The 7,123-nt window shown below is 44.9% G+C and overlaps 1 protein-coding gene across 2 annotated transcripts in view; it reads left to right on the forward strand.

Moving 5' to 3' along the window:
- The first annotated feature begins 1,217 nt into the window (after positions 1-1,217).
- The window catches only part of YTHDF1 (YTH N(6)-methyladenosine RNA binding protein 1), a 28,268-nt gene continuing 22,362 nt past the window's right edge, over positions 1,218-7,123 (forward strand). For both annotated transcript variants that reach the window (XM_005885566.2, XM_005885567.2), the window contains exons 1-2: positions 1,218-1,222; positions 6,770-6,780. The gene's annotated coding sequence lies outside the window, so the exon portion shown is untranslated. The remainder of the gene's footprint in view (positions 1,223-6,769; positions 6,781-7,123) is intronic.

Here is a 7,123-nt window from a genome sequence, read left to right on the forward strand (position 1 = left end):
GGGGAGGCCAGGGGAATGTCAAGGGGGGGAAAAAAGGAGACATGTGTAATACTCTTTGTAATACTTTAAGAAATAAAACAAAATTAAATTTTAAAAAAAGACGATCTCGTTGAAACTGCACGAGAACCCTGCACACTCTGACATGAAACCACTGTTCATGTGAAGAGACCGAGGCCCACAGCAATGAAGTAATTTGCCTGAGGTCAAAGGGTCATAAGTAATGGGAGCTGAGGTTTGCACCCAGCTTTTGCACTGTCCTCAGAGCAGGAGGGCATGTGGAGCTAGGGCACGGGAAGGGGACAGGGAGGGAGTTATCAAGTTCTCTGGTCGGGAAACCCAGCACCAGTCTCAGAGTCAGAACCACAGCAGTTTTGTCCTAAACACATGCAAGTATCGAAAAAAAATGGCAGTGGGCTTGAACACTGGTTGTGAGTGGCTCCATGGGCCCTACAGCCTGGCCAGCTGGTTCGAGCAGGGGTAGCAGAGCCCAAAGAAATAGTTGGGACTACACAGGGCTGGACCTGCCCATACTGGTTCTCCCAAATAAACACACAGGTGGTTCCACACTTTCCCCACCACTCAGCACCTTGCTGGGCAGGCACTTCTTCCCGTCAGTCTTTTTTTTTTTTTTTAAATATATTTCTTTATTGATTTCAGAGAGGAAGGGAGAGGGAGAGAGAGATAGAAACATCAATGATGAGAGAGAATCATTGATCGGCTGCCTTCTGCACGCCCCCCACTGGGGATCGAGCCCGCAACCCAGATATGTGCCCTTGGCTGGAATCGAACCTGGGACCGTTCAGTCGGAAGGCCGACACTCTATCCATTGAGCCAAACTGGCTAGGGCTTCCCGTCAGTCTTTACAAAGGAATCTTGATTTCCTAAGTGCAGGTGCATGTTACGGTTTCTCTACTGGCCCCTGTGGCAGACTGGGGCCCTGTTGTCACTATTGTCATTATTTTGCTTCGCCACAATTGAGTACAATGGTCTCTCTGCACTCACATGAGTATGTCAGGACGTAGACATCTAGAAGTGAGAATACTGGGTAAATTCTGATTGATTCGATTAAATTGCTCCCAAAACCTTGGTGTACCAAAGGCCCTGAGTGCATATGGCTATGCCTATGGCCTCTCCCTGGCTGGGAATTACCAAGTTGCTCGTCATTGCTGTAGTAGTTTTCATGTCCTTAATGGTGGTGGGCCGAGCACACGTGCACAGGACAGTGTGCGGCCCTCCTGAGGCCCCTGTGTTTGCCCTCTGCCCATTGTCTTCCACTGATCACCTTCCACCACCAGGTCCTTCCTGAAGCAGCTTCGTCCTGCATCTGGAGAGAAGAGCATGGGTTTGGTTCAGGTCTGCCCAGCCCGGTGCCCCACTCCTGGCCTCTGGCCTGCTGGCTGCTGGGACTCGGCATGTGACCCCCTGCTGTTCTGCCCGATGCACAGGAAGAACTGGGGACCAGGACAGAAGGAAATAGAAGAATGTCGGAACACATGGCCCTGTTAATTTGAGAGACCACACATCCCACAAAAATGCAACTGTCCCTGAAAATCTGAGCTATCATTCTATCCCAGAATACCCAGGAGCTGCCAGCTGTGCTGGAGGACACTCGGTCACACAGGCTAAGGAGTCAAGGCTAAGAATATGTTAAGAGTGGACCAGCTTCTCAGATTGCCAGCCTGACGGTTCAGATCCTAGGGCTATGACAGTTAAGGATCCACACACCCAGGGCCTTAGCCCAAGGGTGGGAACCTTGTTTCTGCCCAAGACCATTTGGATATGTATAACATCATTCACGAGCCATGCAAAATTATCAACTTAAAACTTAGCCTATATTTGGTCAAACATTTAATGAACTCACCCCTAATGCCTTGGCAGGGCCAGACCAAATGTTTTCATGGGCCACACGATACCCACCCCTGCCTTAGCCCCTCCCATGCCTATCTTAGTCAGGAATCTTTCCAGACTAGTTGCTAGGGACAGAAAATCCAACCCTAAATGGTTTAAAAGGAAGTCATTGATTCATGTGATGAAAAGTCCAATGGTTAGCTGGCTTTGAGGTGAGGCTTGATCCAGCAGCTCTAGAATATTGCCCAGAGATTTAAAATGGCGGCAGAGTAAGTGGATGCTGCACGGACATGCTCGCAGGACCAAACTGGAATTGCAACTAAAATACAGAAAGCTTCCTGAATAGTCAACGGAAGACTCACTGGAGAGAACCCTGATAACTGAGGACAGAAAATGGAGACCGCATAGAGACTGGTAAGAGAGTGGGGGTGTGAAAGGCTGCCCGGGCTCTGACAGACAGCAACTGAGGTTCTGGAGAGATATCTCAGTTGTGGGGGGTTGCCACTGAGAGCTGTTGGGCCCAGAGAGCACCAGAACTGAGAAGTGTACCCACATAACATCTGGCTGTGAAAAGCTGCAGAGTTACTGTCTGCCAGGGAGAGAGAACTGGAAATTCAGGCATCCTCTTAAAGGGCCAACACACAAAATTGCCTGTCAAGCCCCTCACCTTGTGCTCGAGCATATGGTAAGGCAGAGTGGACTAAAACTGTGTCAGCAAAAGCCAGGATCAGGGGCTCTGAGGTTAGAGCCCGGAAGGCAGACACCCCAGTTTCCTGTGCTGAGTCATTCCCTCTCGCTGGTCATCTTTCTCATGCAGATATTTGCTATATAGGTGACCTTGGCTGGGGAAAGACACCACCCTATTGGAAAACCCCTTACCCCACTGAGCTAAGTAGCTGAGGCCCATTAAGAAATTGAGAATAGAGGAGAAACCAAGATGGCGGCATAGGTAAACACCGGAGATTGCTGCCGCAAACAACCACTTCAAAAATACAACTAAAAGACGGAACGGACATCACCCAGAACCACAGGAAGGCTGGCTGAGGAGAGACTCTTCAACTAGAAGGAAAGAGAACAGCATACCGAGGCTCAGAGGAGGCGCAGTGTGGAAAATACAAAGGTGCGGAGGTGCGCCCGCAAAGCGGGCAGGTGGCTGAGGGCGAGGTTGTCGTTTTCAATCAGGAGGGAGTCTCAGACTCTGAGCTCCAGATACGGGCGAGTCTCTAGGGACTCAGACTCAAACGGGAGAAGCGGGATTGTCTGGCATCAGTTGGAAGGCAGCTTTCTCTCCGAGGTTTGCAGCGGTTCCTGGGGTTCTGAGAAGCAGAGCCTCTGGGAACGGGACTGAGGGCAGCCATAACCGCTCCCTCCACCCGCCCTGTTGAGCCCGCCCCGCCCAAGCCCTGCGCAGAGCCATTTGCCAGATAGCCTCAGGCAAAGGCTAGATTAGCCCCCAGAGGACAGAAGTTTTCCGCGGCAGACACAGCTGATTCACACAGCCAGTCGGCCTGGTGGTCAAATCCCTCTAGTATTAACTACAACAATCAAGGCTCAACTAGAACAAGACTGCGCACAAAGACCACTAGGGGGTGCACCAAGAAAGCATAAAAAATGCGGAGACAAAAAAACATGACAGAAATGGAGGATATAGAGCTAAAAATCGCAATTTTGAGGGCTTGCAAAAATGTGCTAGAAGCTGTCAATAAACTTGAGGAGAGAGTCACGAAAACTAATGAGACCCTCGATGCTATGATAAAGAACCAACTAGAAATTAAGCATACACGGACTGAAATAAAGAATATTATACAGACACCCAATAGCAGACCAGAGGAGCGCAAGAATCAAGTCAAAGATTTGAAATGCGAAGAAGCAAAAAACACCCAACCGGAAAAGCAAAATGAAAAAAGAATCCGAAAATACGAAGATAGTGTAAGGAGCCTCTGGGACAGCTTCAAGCGTACCAACATCCGAATTATAGGGGTGCCAGAAGAAGAGAGAGAGCAAGATATTGAAAACCTATTTGAAGAAATAATGACAGAAAACTTCCCCTACCTGGTGAAAGAAATAGACTTACAAGTCCAGGAAGCGCAGAGAACCCCAAACAAAAGGAATCCAAAGAGGACCACACCAAGACACATCATAATTAAAATGCCAAGAGCAAAAGACAAAGAGAGAATCTTAAAAGCAGCAAGAGAAAGAGACTCAATTACCTACAAGGGAATACCCATACGACTGTCAGCTGATTTCTCAACAGAAACTTTGCAGGCCAGAAGGGAGTGGCAAGAAATATTCAAAGTGATGAATAGCAAGAACCTACAACCAAGATTACTTTATCCAGCAAAGCTATCATTCAGAATTGAAGGTCAGATAAAGAGCTTCACAGATAAGGAAAAGCTAAAGGAGTTCATCACCACTAAACCAGTATTATATGAAATGCTGAAAGGTATCCTTTAAGAGGAGGAAGAAGAAAAAGGTAAAGATACAAATTGTGAACAACAAACATGCATCTATCAACAAGTGAATCTAAGAATCAAGTGAATAAATAATCTGATGTACAGAATGAACTGGTGATTATAATGAATCAGGGACATAGAAAGGGAATGGACTGACTATTCTTGGGGGGGAAAGGGGAGTGGGAGATGCGGGAAGAGACTGGACAAAAATCGTGCACCTATGGATGAGGACAGTGGGTGGGGAGTGAGGGCGGAGCGTGGGGCGGGAACTGGGAGGAGGGGAGTTATGGGGGGGAAAAAAGAGGAACAAATGTAATCTGAACAATAAAGATTTAATTTAAAAAAAAAAGAAATTGAGAATAACAATTAGCCTCCAGATAGAAGCAATTGCCCCACCCTGTTGAAAAAAACTCTTCCCATACCTGTGGACGATTGCCTGAGAGCAATTCAAGACAAAATCTTATCAGTCTGTACTAGTAGATAGAGGCAGTCTCTGGAGGCTTTGACTCTTTGCCTGATCTAATTAGTCAGAAACAGCGTTTGACACTGTCCTGCACTAGAGATTGAGAAGTGTAGTAGATGTACCTCATACATAGTCATAAACCTAATCAGGCAGCCAAAAAGAGGAGGCAAAGAAACAGCCCCCAAATGAAAGGACAACAGAATTCTCCAGAAGAGATAAATGAAATGGAGATAAGAAATTTATCTGATACAGAGTTCATAGTAATGATGGTAAAGGTGCTCAATAGCATGAGAAAAGATATAGTAACTATGAAAACAGAAATAAAGAATGGCATGACATAAATAAAGAACACATTGGAAGGAATACACAGCGGATTAGGGGGAGCTGAGTATCAAACCAGTGAATTAGAAGATAGGATTGAAAAAAATTACTCAATCAGAAAACCAAAAAGAAAAAACAATTAAAAAACAGGAGGACAGCTTAAGGGAGCTGATGGACAACGTGAAATGTAACATTCAAATAGCAGGTGTGCCAGAAGAGGCAGAAAGGGAGAAAGGAATAGAGAACGTGTTTGAAGAAAATGTCCCTAACCTGGTAAATGAAAAAGTCACACAAGTTCAGGAGGCACAGAAAACACCAAGCAAGAAAAACCCAAACAGGCCCACGCCCAGACACATCATAATTAAAATGCCAAGAATTAAAGACAAAGAGAGAATCTTAAAGGCAGCAAGAGAAAAGCAAACTGTTACCTACAAAGGAGCTCCCATAAGGCTGAAACCTGATTTCTCACCAGAAACTCTACAGGCCAAAAGGGAATGGCATGAAGTACTCAAGGTAATGGACAGCAAGGATCTGAAACTATGATTACTATATCCAGCAAGGCTATCATTCAAAATAGTTAGTCAGATAAAGAGCTTCCCAGACAAAAAAAAAATTTATCTGATACAGAGTTCATAGTAATGATGGTAAAGGTGCTCAATAGCATGAGAAAAGATATAGTAACTATGAAAACAGAAATAAAGAATGGCATGACATAAATAAAGAACACATTGGAAGGAATACACAGCGGATTAGGGGGAGCTGAGTATCAAACCAGTGAATTAGAAGATAGGATTGAAAAAAATTACTCAATCAGAAAACCAAAAAGAAAAAACAATTAAAAAACAGGAGGACAGCTTAAGGGAGCTGATGGACAACGTGAAATGTAACATTCAAATAGCAGGTGTGCCAGAAGAGGCAGAAAGGGAGAAAGGAATAGAGAACGTGTTTGAAGAAAATGTCCCTAACCTGGTAAATGAAAAAGTCACACAAGTTCAGGAGGCACAGAAAACACCAAGCAAGAAAAACCCAAACAGGCCCACGCCCAGACACATCATAATTAAAATGCCAAGAATTAAAGACAAAGAGAGAATCTTAAAGGCAGCAAGAGAAAAGCAAACTGTTACCTACAAAGGAGCTCCCATAGGCTGAAACCCTGATTTCTCACCAGAAACTCTACAGGCCAAAAGGGAATGGCATGAAGTACTCAAGGTAATGGACAGCAAGGATCTGAAACTATGATTACTATATCCAGCAAGGCTATCATTCAAAATAGTTAGTCAGATAAAGAGCTTCCCAGACAAAAAAAGGCTAAAGGAGTACATCACCACCAGGCCAGCATTACAAGAAATGCTAAAAGGACTGCTGTAAGGAGAAGAAATAGAGAGAGAAATAGAGAGAGAAAAATACAGAATTTAAAATGGCAGTAAATAAGCACCTATCAATAATAACCTTAAATGTAAATGGATTAAATGCTCACTCAAAAGGCATAAGGTAGCTGAATGGATATGAAAACGTGACCCAACTATATGCTGCTACAAGAGAACCACCTCAGAACAAAAGACACACACAGGATGAAAGTGAAGGGATGGAAAAAAATGTTCCATGCAAATGGAAAAGAAAATAAAGCTGGAGTAGCAACACTCATATCTGACAAAATAGCCTTCAAACCGAAGGCCATCACAAGAGACAACAAAGGTCACTATATAATACTAAAGGGATCGATCCAACAAGAACATATAACCCTGGTAAACATATGCACCCAATATAGGAGCACCTATATATATTTAAAAAAACTTCTAGAGGACTTTAAGGGAGAAATAGACAACAATACATGCCGGGGTCCAGCCCCGGGAGTCCAGGGGTTCCCAAAGGTGTGGACGGAGTCGGCGAAGAATGTTTTACACGGAGACAGCGTTCAGAACTCTCTAGCTCTCTTTAGTCTCCGTGGATCTTCCTGTGCCTGGCTGAGGCCACAGAGAAAGATCCTGAGGCAAGCTGAGCCTTTATTTTATAGTCAGAGGTAAACAAGGTAGTGGTT

The sequence above is a fragment of the Myotis brandtii genome, unplaced genomic scaffold (assembly GCF_000412655.1).
Source record: "Myotis brandtii unplaced genomic scaffold, ASM41265v1 scaffold915, whole genome shotgun sequence".
NCBI classification, from domain to species: Eukaryota; Metazoa; Chordata; class Mammalia; order Chiroptera; family Vespertilionidae; genus Myotis; species Myotis brandtii.